The 13,548-nt window shown below is 42.2% G+C and overlaps 1 protein-coding gene across 4 annotated transcripts in view; it reads left to right on the top strand.

Annotated features, from left to right (window-relative positions):
• Positions 1 to 13,548, top strand: part of Arel1 (apoptosis resistant E3 ubiquitin protein ligase 1) — a 52,778-nt gene that overhangs the window by 11,512 nt on the left and 27,718 nt on the right. For all 4 annotated transcript variants that reach the window (XM_028771867.1, XM_028771869.1, XM_028771866.1 and 1 more), the window contains exon 2: positions 7,708 to 8,044. The gene's annotated coding sequence lies outside the window, so the exon portion shown is untranslated. The remainder of the gene's footprint in view (positions 1 to 7,707; positions 8,045 to 13,548) is intronic.

Below are 13,548 nucleotides of genomic sequence, written 5' to 3' on the forward strand. Positions count from 1 at the left end.
TGTGTGTGTGTGTGTGTGTGTGTGTGTGTGTGTGTGTGTGTGTGTGTTTTATTGGGAATTGAATCCAGGACCTCATGTGTATGAGATAGGTGCTCAACCACTGAAGTATATCTACAGCTACCCCACTTTTATTTTTTTTTTTAAACTTTTTATTTGAAACAGAATTTTGCAAACTCAGGCTCACCGTGAAGCCTTGCACTTTTGATTGTCTTGTCTCTGCCTCCTGCCATCAGGCTCAGTTTGCTTCTTGGGGTCTTCGTGGCATACAGGATCTTACTCTGTAGCTCAGGGTGACCTCAGACTTGAGCCCACCCACATCAGCCTCCCGAGTGCTGGGACTGCCGGCACCACCACCATGGCGGTTCTGATCTTGCCTCTCAGTCAGGAGTCTGTCTTTTTCATTCCTGTACCCCAGGGTTATTTCTCTTAAAATCTGTTAACCTCTTTCTCCTTTGGTTAAAAAAATATTAACAACTTCAAAAAACATTTTCTTGTTGCTTAAAGTCTAAAATGAAGTAATAGTTCTTTAAATTTTCAAATTAAATGTATCATTTGAGCTCTCATTTACCTGTCCCCTCAACTACTCCTCTTGCTGGCCAGGGAGGAAGGGCTTCTTTTATTACATCAGAATTCCTGGTTAATATCAAAGGCTCTCAAATCTGTCTGACTCTCTTGGTTATCAAATAGCTGACTTTATCAATGTGTTTCAGTTCTCTATGCCTCTCTTTCCTAATCTAATAGATCATATACTGGATATGCTTGGTTTGTGGTTGATGTGAGGGTTGAAGATGTAATGCAGATGAAAGACTTCATACAGTGCTTGGCCCACAGAAAGTTCTCAGTAACGTACGCTTGTTGTTGCTATCATCGTCCTTGAGAGAGTCCCAGAACATCAGCATTTTTGGAAGGTTGCTATGATTGTTTCCACATGGGATCTCTAGAAAACCAGCTAATCCCTTGGAGAGCATATAGCCACCTTTCTCACTTACTGGAGCTGCTGTAGCCTGACATAAGCCACAGTCATATTTGGGAATCCAGCAACCTTTAGAACAAGACCACCTGGGTCTGGGATTGCCGTTCTCAGCTTTCTTCCCCTGTAGTTCAGGACTGGCTCTTCTAGAGCAGCTGGATTTCTTCTTTTCTCAACATGAATCCACTTTACATTGACAACTAAGAAAGGCTAAGTAACTAGTCCAAGACCAAATTCATGTTCTTTTCCATTCCTGAGACTGTACTTAGAAGCAGTCACCCTGTCCCTGGTGGTCTTTCTAAATACTTTGCTTTTATGATGCTGAAATTTGTCATCACTCCCCTTTTTGGCTTGGTGTTTTTACCTGTCTCTAGGGTATCAGACTCCCCCACTTACCTTTGCAAGTACTCACTCATTTTATTTTAAAATTGTGTTTAATAATTACTTATTCTTTAATTATCTGTGTATCTCATAGGGAGTTGTCTTTGAAAATGCAAGTTCCCACAGAGGCCGGAAGAGGGAGGGGCTCCGGAGCTGGAGCTCTAGGAGGTCTGAGCTGCTCCACTGGGTACTGGCACCAAAGTCAGATCCTGTCTGTATAGCGATGTGCACTCTTAACCAGGAGCCCCTCGCACTCCTTCTTAGTGGGTTGGCCTTATTGCCTCTATTGTGAAGGCATCATCTGTCTCTTGAGGCAAGGTTACCTCTCTTCTGCCTGTCCTTCACACTTTATTTCTGTCACTGCACTTAGCACATATAATTGTCCACCTTCCATATCGAATCAAGTGTATCAAGGTTAACAGAGTCTCTGTCTTCTCACACTTCCCTGAGGAAACATCAGTAGCTAATGGCTGCGGGCCACGGGGAGTCATTTTCTTTATGGGACTAGCCTCTGGGGACTTGCCAACAGTACAGTGGATAACCCCCTATACATTCTCATGTGGGCAACCCTAACTCACTTCAGTCAGTCACTGAAGTCAACAGCAGCAGAAAGACATGGAAGTGGGGAAAGGGCTTACTTGCTAGGAAGAAGTGGGGATTCAGTAGGAGTGGGAGGGGGTGAGAGAGGGGAGTAGGGGGTGAAAATGACCAAAATACATTATATGTATTTATAAACTTGTCAGATAATTTAATTTAGAAAAAAAAGCAAAGTATTGTGTCTTGCTTGGGCAACATACCATATTTTAGGCCAGTCTGAGTTCATGGTTAAGGTACTTTCAAAAAAACCAAGGGCAAGGAGGTGACTCTATGATAGGACCACGTGTTAGCATCCAGATTAGCTCTCTGATAGGACCATATGTAGCGTGCCTGAGGCTTTGCCCTTGACTCCCAACACAAAAAAAGGAAAAAGAAAAGAAAGAAAAAGGAAACAAAAAGAAGGGGAAGTCCTGTTTTCCTTATCCCTGTGTCTCAGGACTTCAGCTTTTAGCAAGTAGTCAGGCCAGATGCTCAAGAGATGTATAATGAAGAGTAAGTCTTTCAGAGAAACCAAAGGTGTTGGTTGTTGGTAAGTTACATGTTGAATTGTCTGTAGTTTTAGAAAATAATTCTAACCAAAGGGAAAATGTAGCTCTCTAGGGGTGGGGGCAGCACATTGATGTTTAAATGTGTGATGGCTAGTGGGTAGTAACCTGAGTTCAGAAGAGGTGTGTGCTTTTCAGATTCTTATGCACAAGAGCTTTAAGGATGTTGGCAGAGGACAGAAGCTGGCAGCAGAGAACCAAGGAGCCTTTAGGTCCTAAGTATAAAATATGTATGACTATTTGAACATGCCCATGTTTTACCTTTAGAAACTCATGGAACTTTGTGTTCTTGTCTGCATATTTAATTTGAAAATAATTTTTTCTCTCTGCTTACTTCCTTTAGTAAGAGAGGTATTGCAAAGACATCTATCATCTGTTCTCTGGCTTTTGGCATCTTCTGTATGCCCCAGTGCCCAGGTCTGACAAGCAAAGAATAGGGTTGTAGTCTAGTATGGCAGCACACCAGTTTTCTGTGATTTGGGGAATTGCCCCCTCAGAAGTATTATGTCACGGGACAGAGGAGGGTGAGCTCATCTTGTTCTCATTGGCTGGGATGTTCCTGGAAGGCTGCAGTCAGTTGGAGGCACCTCATTACAAGAGTGCTGGGCCCAGTTGGAGAGAGTTCACAGGAGACCCACAGGAATGCTTCCAGGACCACAGAGGCTGCCTGATGAGGAAAGGGTATAAGTGGAACCAAGACAGCAGAAGTATACAACTGTGTAAATATCCCAGGAATATAAACTTGATGGGGGAGGGCAGCTCCTTGTGGTATGGTTTGGGATGGGGAAAAATCCAAGAGTAAAATTAAGACAGTATAATTATAAACTAACAGTTCAAAACGTATAATAGGATACTATATTTGTGGGAATCTTCTTAGACCACTCTACCATATGGGCCTTGTCCCATGTAAATGATTTTTCTTTTAAGCATTGGAGAATACACTGGAGAACTGCATTTTTCTTACATTCTGCCTGTTTTGTGGAAACCAGTAAGTAACAACATAATTCTTGCATGCTGCCACCACCTCTAAATGCACCTGAAGTAGACTTCCACATGGGTGTTTTCTTGGCGTCTTAGACTAGCATTTTAAGGGCTGGAAAGATGGCTCAGTGGTTGTTAAAGAACATTTGCTGCTCTTGTAAAGGACCTGGGTTTGGTTCCCAGCACTCAGCTGGTGGTTTATAACCATTTGTAATTCCAGTCCCAGGGGATCCAATGCCCTCTTCTGACTCCCCCAAGCACACATGAGATGCACACATATCTGCAGGAAACCCTCATATACATAAATAAATTTTTAAAATATATGAATAGTATTTTGAAAACAGACCAAGTTATTAGTGTGTATTAAAATAATTTTTGGAACAATAATATATTTGATCCTTCAGGTACATTGTACAACAAAAATCTTGCTTAGCCTTTGGAAGTGATTGAATGAGCTTCTTGGTTGTTCTATGAATACAGACACGAGGGTTTTACTTAAGAGCTAAAATAAGAGCCAGGGATGGTTATACACACTTGTAAGCCCAGCAGTTGGGAAGCAGAGACGGGAGGGTGGTGAGTTTCAGACTAGCCTATATTACATATTGAAAGCCTGTTCTCCAACCATAGGAGAGGAAAAAGAATTGAAACGAGAAGCCTTTGCATAATTTTGTGAGTTTTCTAGCTTTTTTTTTCTAGAAGGGGCATAGTAGAATGAGAAGAAAATAATTTTATGCTTTCTCTGATTTTTTTTATAGAAATATATTCATATTTACAAAAGGTAGCTATAACTTTAAAATAAGACCTTTGGGCTGGGTCTAGTAGCACAAGCCTATAAGCACAGCTCTTGGGAAGCTGAGACAAGAGGATTGTGAGTTCAATCCCAGCCTTGGCTATGTAGAGAGGTCCTGTCTCAAAACCAGGTATTTGCAGTCTTTGCCTCAAACACATCAGATAATATATACATACCGCAGCTCCTTGGCTCTGCCTTGTGCAAAACTGAGAATAGACTAGGTATGTGAATGAGTGAACTTGGCCATTTTTATTGTTTGTATTAAAAAAAAAAAAACCAAGACCAAACAGATAAATTTGACGTACAGATTATTTTACTAACTCCTGCTTTAAGTCTCTTGTACCTGAAAGTATAGTCTCTAATACCCAGCAGCATTAAGGATTCCCTGTAAGGCTGTTTAGAACATGGGGAGCATTAGGGCTTCCTGCTCTACAGTTGAGGCAGTGCTTATGAAACATTTAAGTGTGTAGAACTCATTTGAGGAACTTGTAAGAGAGTACAGACCCTGAGAGCCCAGAGCTGACCACCTTATTAACAAAGGTTAGACATACTCAGAATCCTGGGAGCTACCATCTTACTGCATTACTGTTATGTAAACAAATTATAATACAGATTACATGTGCTGTAATGTAGGTATTTCTGGTTTAGGAGTATCACAAAGGAGGAGGTGATTGATTCTGCCTAACATGGGTAGAGTCCATAGGGAAGCGTGGGAGTTGGGCAGGGAACGGGCAGCAGTGTGGAGGTTGAGTCTTGAAGCTTACTAGAGGTAATTGAGAATTTGAGGTGGGGTTGAGAACATGAGACCCTATCTCCAAAAGAGGAAACAGGAAACCCCAAAATATAATTTTCCTATTCTCTACCCCTCTTTTAAAGAAAGTAGGTCTCCCAAAATTAAATATTCTTCAGAAATAGGAACTTTTTACTGTCTTTGTTTTATTAAGAATTTGGAAAACTAGGGCTGGGGAGATGGCTCCGTGGTTAAGAATGTGTACTGCTTTTCCAGAGGGCTGAGTTCAGTCTCCGGCACCTGTGTCAGGCAGCTTACAGCTGCCTGCAACTCCAGCTCCACAGGACCCCACGTCCTCTTCTGACCTCTACAGGACCTGCACCCATACACACGCATCCGTTCGTTCTCTCTCTCTCTCTCTCTCTCTCTCTCTCTCTCTCTCTCTCTCTCTCCCTGCATCCCCCTCAAATGTTTAGAAAAGAGAGAGAGAAGACTTTGATAACCCATGCGCAGTGGTGCACATCAGGCCAAGGCCTTGGCTGAGAGTGAGTTTGAGACAACTGAGCTACATGAGACTCTCAACAAAATAAAATAATATAGGGAAGATGTGAAAAATTATTTGTAATTACATATATTCCAAGAGACGTTCACTCTTAACATTTTTGCTTTCCTCTAATTTTTTTTAAAGATGTATTTATTTTATGTATGAGTGCTCTATCTGCATGAACACCTACGTGCCAGAAGAGGGCATCAGATCCCATTATAGATGGTTATAAGCTACCATGTGAGTGCTGGGAATTGAACTCAGGACCCCAGGAAGAACAGAGAGTGCTCTTAATCACTGTGCCATCTCCTCAGCCCTCTTCCTCTGATTTAAAAAATTTTTTTTTTTTTTGGTTTTTCGAGACAGGGTTTCTCTGTGTAGCCCTGGCTGTCCTGGAACTCACTCAGTAGACCAGGTTGGCCTCGAACTCAGAAATCTGCCTGCCTCTGCCTCCCAAGTTAAAAATACTTTTTAAAAGATTTAATATTTTTATTAATGTGTATGTGTCTATATGCCATTTGTACGCGTACCCATGGGTTCCAAAAGATATCAGATCCCCTGGATCTGGAGTTATGCGTGGTTATGAACCGCCCGGTGTGGGCGCTGGGAACCACATTTAGGTCCTCTGCAAGAGGAGCAATTATTGTTAATCACCGAGGAGTATCTCCAACCACCCGTTTAACGTCTTTATATAACTATATAATGCTGTTTCTAAGATTGGGCTTGTACTATATGAACAATGTTGTTGTGCTTACTTTTCCATTCAACATTTTATTTGTGAACATTTCCCAATTTGGTATTTTTGTTCCTTAAAAGTTTCATTTTTAAGTTATCATATAACATTCTATCATGAAGATCTTGAATAGTTTACATAACTATTCCCTTGTTTGTCGATCCTTTAAACTGGTTCCAGTTGCTGGTTGACCCATGTTTTGGCTCATGTACTTGGCAAGTCCATCACCATGTGTTAAAATACTTGCATATACTTACCCATTTCTAATTATAAAAGTCTGCCAACTTATTTGATCTGCTGGCCTCCAGTCCTTCTGTTCTGGTTAGTTTAGCATTTTGTGTTTTCTCCCTTCGTTTCCCTTAGCAGAAAGATAGGAGAATGTTCATTAAAAATGTGGACTCTGGGACCAAACTGTCTGCTGCTTTTGTGAGTTAACTGAGAAAATATCTTACTCCTTATGTCTGGACTATCAAATCTGGATAAGTAGTCCTGTATCTGTGCCTAAGAAAGAGAACTGTATCTGCATTGGGATTTCTGAAGGCTGATAATAGTCTGTGCTGTTGGTGAGGCTGTCTCTTCCTGTTCACTGCTTAGTAGCCCCTTTTCATTTGCTTTATGGTAGCTCTTTGTATATGTGCACCCATAACCCCTTTTTTGCTACATTTGGTCCCTGAATGTCTGAGAGTTATGAAATGACTTTACTTGGTAACTTTATTTTGAAAATTGACAACTCGTAACTCCCCTTTTTGGTCTTGAACTCATGATCATCCTGCATTAGCCTCCCAGGTGCTGGGATTACAGGTGCACACTACCACACCAGCCCAGATTTTTAAATTTTAGTGATATTGTCATCTTTTACCTTGTCTTGGAAGTGTGTGCATGAGTGCAGAGGAAGTAGCCTGCCTAGGCGGACAAATCAGTGTTAAAGCTCTGCTGGCTGAGCACTGAGTCGTTTCCATGGCGTGCCCTCTGAAAGCTGCCTCTATCCCGCCTTCATCTTTGTTCTCTCCACGTGCTTCCCACGCCCTGTGTCCCAGTCCCGTGAAGCTCCAGTGAGGCTTGAGGCTGTGATGAGTCTCTTTAATCTGTACCTTAGCTTATCTCCACTGAAAGACGGGTGTTTGAAGAGTTGGAGGTTCTGCGGAGAGACACGCTTGTAGGCAGTGAGGTTGCTAGGGGACCTTTGTGGACTTGCTGGAGTAGCTTCAGAACCATGAAGTTTGTGTTGGAAAGCTTGGTCAGAATTTACCAGCTCTTGATTACTTTAGTGTACTTATGGCATGGTGTAGCTCTTCAGTTGCTAGGGTGGTTTTTTCGTGGTGATGGTGGTAGTGTGTGTGAGCATGTGTGTGAGTGTGTGTGTGTGTGTATGTATGTATGTGTAACATCTCTTGCAGAAGCAAAAACTTACTGTAGTTACCATTTTTTCTTTATAGGAGGATCCTGGTGTACCAGAGCAGATGCCTCTTTTCGTGTTGGTTGTATCTTACACTAGAGGAGCCCAGGAATGAGATATTCTTGGGCTCTGTTTCTTCATCCAGCATTCAACTGCTTCAGTGCAAAAACACTTGACTCTTCTCTTCCTGGGACACAATTAACCTCACTGAAGAGTTGATGGACAGATCCTTTCTGCTGACTTTTTGGCTTTTTCTTTCTTTCTTTTTCTTTTCTTTTTCTTTTTTAATGTGCAAGTTAGAAGACAAGTGAAACAAGCGAGAGGTTGCCTGCTTTGGTGAATAACTTGGTTCTTAGAACATGGGCCCTCGCTTAAAGGTAAGTAAGCATCGTTAAGTGCACTGTGTCAGAAACATAGGCACGCACCTTTCTTCAATGTCTGTTGATTAGAGAACAGTAAACTCACATTGTACAGTGGTTTTGTGGCAGTGATTTGCCAAGTACGTCTACTTTCCTAACTTACCAAGACAAACATAGGTTCTTTCACTCTAATCTTAATTACTAATGTTTACCCTCTGCCCACATGGTATACATCATGGAGTAGATACTCTGTATACCTATATAGATATAAATATGTCGATATTATATGTTATATATATAAAATACATAGTGAACACACACACACACACATACAATTCCAGTTGAAGGTTATAAAGGGGTTAAATGGGTTGAATTGATTCAAAGTGTTTCAGAGAAAGAACCTGGGCAGCTGATAGGAGTAGAATGTGAACATGCTGAGCACTGCTGCTACCATAGAGTCAGGCTGCAGGACCAGAGCTGAGATTAGCCTCGGGGTTTAGTGAAGCTGCAAAGGGAAGGTGCAGACCAGAGTCGAAGAGTGGGACAAGATCCAGATGAATGGACAGGGAGAGATGAAGAAACTGCAAGACAGGTGGCAGTTTGAGTAAGCCATGTCATTAGTAGGGAGTGAGCTGAGCTGAAACCACTGTGCAACACACACACACACACACACACACACACCATGCCACACCCTGGGTGGTTCAGGTGAGAGAGGGGCACCCTTTCCTCAGTCTGGTGTGTTTCCTAAAGAGATTCAAATCCATACATGTGTTGTTGTAGTCTAAGTTACTTTGGCCAATGTATAGAGGGCCCTTTCTACTTTGAGGAAGAAGTGTGTCAGACTATGCTCATTGGTTGTCTGCACAGATTGTTGCTTGCTTGTGCACCAAGGGGTAGTCATCTTTGATCCTCCATCCTCAAGATGGAGTCAGTTGCTACTGATAAAATGGAGGTTCTTAGGGCGGGTCACTTTTTATACAATGTAGAGTAACTTTTTTTTTTGTTTTTTTGTTTTTTTGAGACAGGGTTTCTCTGTGTAGCCCTGGCTGTCCTGGAACTCACTCTGTAGACCAGGCTGACCTCGAACTCAGAAATCCGCCTACCTCTGCCTCCCAAGTGCTGGGATTAAAGGTGTGCGCCACCACCGCCCGGCCCAACATAGAGTAACTTAGGACCTGATTTCTACACTGAGCCAGTAGACTGTGCTGAGACTCAGCTACTGTGGTGGAGAACGTGGGTCGGTAGTCAGACCCTCAGCCTCTCTGGCAAGAGAGAACAGAGGAAGCACAGGCTGCAGTGAGGTTCAGCTGGTTATAGCAGAACAGTTTTGAACTAATTCTTCATTTTTGAAAAATGACTTTTTTTACAACTGATCTTCAGCAGTGCGGCTAAAATGTATTGGATGTTGCAGAATTTAGAATATGTACGTCTGTTATCATTTTGGCATTTCCTGAAGGTAGGTATTTTCAAGCATTCCCTCCCTTTTTATAAGTCCTGTGAGCTAAAGTAAGCTCTAGCATTAAGCAACTTGCCTAGAATCCTGCAGTCAGCAGGCGATACCTCTGTACTAGATAGCTGGCACCGAGTTCTGTTTTGTGTCTCCATGCGTTATTTCTACTTCAAAAGATAACAGAAAAGCCATAAGAATTTGTAGTCCTGATCTTAGCTTTGCTGTGAAATTCCTCACAATTAAGTTGGGTGACTTCTCTCTTTCTGTCTTAATTTGCTTGTTTTCTTAAATCCTTTTTCTCCAAATACTTGGCTATTTCTGTTACTTCCTTCTTTTTCATGGTTCAGAATTATGGGTTCAAAGTTGAGGGCTTCAGTTAGATGTGGGCTTGTTACTTAAACCACTATGGGAATGATAATTTTAGGCACTGTGTAAAGATTGTCCTTGTATTACTCAAATGCTGATTTCTGTACCCAGAGAGTCGAGAACATTCTGGACTTTGGTCATTTTTGTGAAGCATTTCCTACCTCAATATTTTGTAAACACTCCTTCTCTTATCCCATGATTGGTTCAATAAAGAACTGATTCAGCCAATAGCTGGGCAAAGGAGAATAGGGCAGGACTACCAACCCCAGTGTGTGTGTGGGCTCTCAAAGGAGAGGACAGAGAGGAAGGAAGGAGGAAGAGGGAGAGGAGGAAGAATAGGAGGAAGAAGAAGAAGAGGAGGAGGAGGAGGAGGAGGAGAAGAGAAACCACGAGGAGAAAGCAGGAGGATTTGCCATGAGGACACATGAACTAGAGCTAACCAGGGCAAGACCAGATGGTAAGTCATGGGACATTTGGTTGGTTAGTAGCAGCTTAGTTGGGTTAGAATAGATCAGAATAAAAATACCAGGTCTTTGTATCTTTATTCGGGAGCTAAAATGGACTAGAGCAGGCATAGATACGCCCTGCAGATACAAAAGGGGTACACAGGGGCAGAGAAAACCCCCAAGAATTGCTTTTACTTTCTAGGCCCAGCTTGTTTGTTTTGTTGCTTGACCTGTGGAGTGAGAATTCCAGTCTTATCTTGTGGTCACAATTAGGGTTCTTAGAGTAAGATGAGTAAAGCCCATTGGGCAGTGGTTGGCTTAAGTACTTAGTGCTAGAGCAGCCCTCATTCACAGAGACAAGTCCAACCTTTGACTATTGTGATGCAACCTGGTCATCTACAGAGGCCATACTCTAGAACTGTGCATTGTTACCAATAAAGAAAAAGAAAATCTCATAATGCTCAAATAAGTTAATGGTTTTGTGTAAGGCCAAATTCAACATTATCCTGGGCTGCATGTGGCCCACTGGCTGCACCTGTACATACCTTTGAGTTACTAGTTTATCAGTACTACTGCTAGTCTTCAGGCTTAGAGTGAGACTTTATAAGGGCCAGAATATTGTAGAGAGGAATGTCAGCTAACTTGGAAGTAGGTTGTATAGAGTAGTATGTTTGCCATGTTTCTTATGCTTAGATTAGAGTAGAGAGGTTCCAGTGTAGTTTGCACAGAAGTGGGAACAGCAGAGAGTAAAGGGTACTGTAGATACAAGCTCCTTGTGAACATTTGATAGACTATTGAACTGAAGCAATTTAATAATTTTGGGCCTTAAAGAGCTTAATGATTCAATCCCAGCACTTGGGAGGCAGAGGCAGGTGGATTTCTGAGTTTGAGGCTAGCCTGGTCTACAGAGTGAGTTCCAGGACAGCCAGGGCTCCACAGAGAAACCTTGTCTCGAAAAACCAAAAAAAAAAAAAAAAAAAAAAAAGAGCTTAATGAATATATTGGTTCAAGTGAAAATACTGATAAGTAAGGAAATGTTTGAAAACTGTTTTAGGCCTTGGGTGTGGTAGCCACACGCCTTTAATCCCAGTACTTGGGTAGCAGAGGCAGGTGGTTCTCTGAGTTTGAGGTTAGCCTGTTTGACATAGTGGTTTCTGGTTCAAATAGGACTATGTAGAGAGACCCTGTCTCAAAACAAACAAATTAACAAAAACTGCATTAGGGTTAGGAGTGTGGCTTAGTGATAGACTTCTGACTAATGTACAAGGCCTTGGATCCCACCCCAGGACTACAACAAAAACTAAGCTGTGTCTAAAAGATAGGTTTCCTCGGAAACTCTTGAACTTAAGTCATCTGAATGAAGGAAAGGACAGACAGTTGACAATATCCATTTAACCAATACTTTATTCATATTCATTATAATTTTATCTACAATTAGGCTGGATGCTTATGAGGATGTAAAATATTTCTCATATGTGCTGTCTATGTGTATGGAATGTGCATGCTGATTCAAATACATAATGTGCATTGTGGTGGCTTGAATATGCTTGGCCCAGGGAGTGGCACTATTAAGAGGTGTGGCCTTCTTGGAGTAGGTGTGGCCTTGTTGGAGGAAGTGTGTCACTGTGGGGCTGGGCTTTGAGACACTCCTTCTTGCCACTTGGGAGCCAGTCTGCTCCTGGCTTCCTTTGAATGAAGATGTAGAACTCTCAGCTCCTCCAGCACCATGCCTGCCTGGATGCTGCCATGCTTCCCACTATGATAATAATGGACTGAACCTCAAAACTGTAAGCTAGCCCAAATTAAATGTTGTCCCTTACAAGAGTTGCCTTGGGCCGGGTGGTGGTGCCATACGCCTTTAATCCTAGCACTTGGGAGGCAGAGGCAGGCGGATTTCTGAGTTCAAGGCAGTTCTAGGATAGCCAGGGCTACACAGAGAAACCCTGTCTCGAAAAATCAAAAAAAAAAAAAAAAGGAGTTGCCCTGGTCACAGTGTCTCTTCACAACAATGAAAACCCTAAGACATGCACACACATGTGCGAAAGCCCAAGGTTGATAAATGTCTTTCCTTGATGGCTTTCACCTCTATTTTTGAGTTAGAATCTCTCACAGAACCTAAAGTTTGTTATCAGTTTGGCTAGGCTGACTTGCCAGTGAGCTTCAGAGATCTGCTTGGTTTTGCCCCAACAGGGCTGGGATTGCAGGCATTTTTACACGGGTTCTGGGGACCCAAACTCAGGTCCTTGTCCTTGTGCGTCAGGCACCAACTAGGCCATGTTCAGCTCCCATAGGAGAAGGTTTAAGATTAGTTTTTGTCTTAGTTACCTTTTTGATGAAAAACAAAACAAGAAGAAAAGAATGTAAATGGCATAAAACAAACTTTTAAAAGTTAAGTACAAATTCAGAGGTAGAAAGAATTTCTAAATTGAAAATTAGCAATTTTAGGGAGTAAGGGGTTAGGCTTTTCCCTAGAGCTTGAGGTTAGGAGTTATTCCATGAACAGAAACTAAACTGGGAGGATGTGTAGACAGTGGACATGACTTTTTACAAAGTTCTTATTGGCATATGTTAATTAAATATATCTGTAGAATACATTTTGGTTATATTTGCAGAAGCATGGGTACTTTACTAGTGGGTGTATCACAGAAGAAAATATCTCCCCAAATATCGTCCAGTAATTACCCATAAATCGTCAAGAAGGGGTGGAGCCTCATGAGTTCATCCCTTCTCCATGCTAAGATGTTAACAGGCTCCATCTTGTGCAGGTCTTGTACAGGTAGTCATAGCTCCTGTGAGTTCAAAAGCTCAGCAGCTATGCCGTGTCTGGCCGACAGTATCCCACCGCTTCCCTCCTTCTTTGCCTCTTAAGTTCTGTGGCCTCTCTTCTGCAGTGCTTCTTGAGCCTTGAATAGGCTGATGCAGATGTCTCATTTGTTCTCCAGTGTTCACTATTCTTATCATTTGACCAGCCATGAGTACAGCTACCCCGGCCCACAGCCCATCGACAGTTCTCTAGTAACCACGAATGACAACAGCAGTGCCCTGTGAATATAAGCATTCCTTAGAAGGGAGTTTAACAGACATTGTTTCCATTTATACCAGCTTCAGCAGTAGCTTTTCTGCTGTGGTCTGAGATCTCACTCATGGATTTTGATCAGGTTCTGTACCAGGAGGTGACAGTTTTTTAGTTTTTCAAGACAGGGTTTCTCTGTGTAGCCCAGGCTGTCCTGGAACTCACTCTGTAGACCAGGCTGGCCTGG

Source organism: Grammomys surdaster, unplaced genomic scaffold (assembly GCF_004785775.1).
Source record: "Grammomys surdaster isolate TR1022 unplaced genomic scaffold, NIH_TR_1.0 210, whole genome shotgun sequence".
Classification (NCBI taxonomy): domain Eukaryota; kingdom Metazoa; phylum Chordata; class Mammalia; order Rodentia; family Muridae; genus Grammomys; species Grammomys surdaster.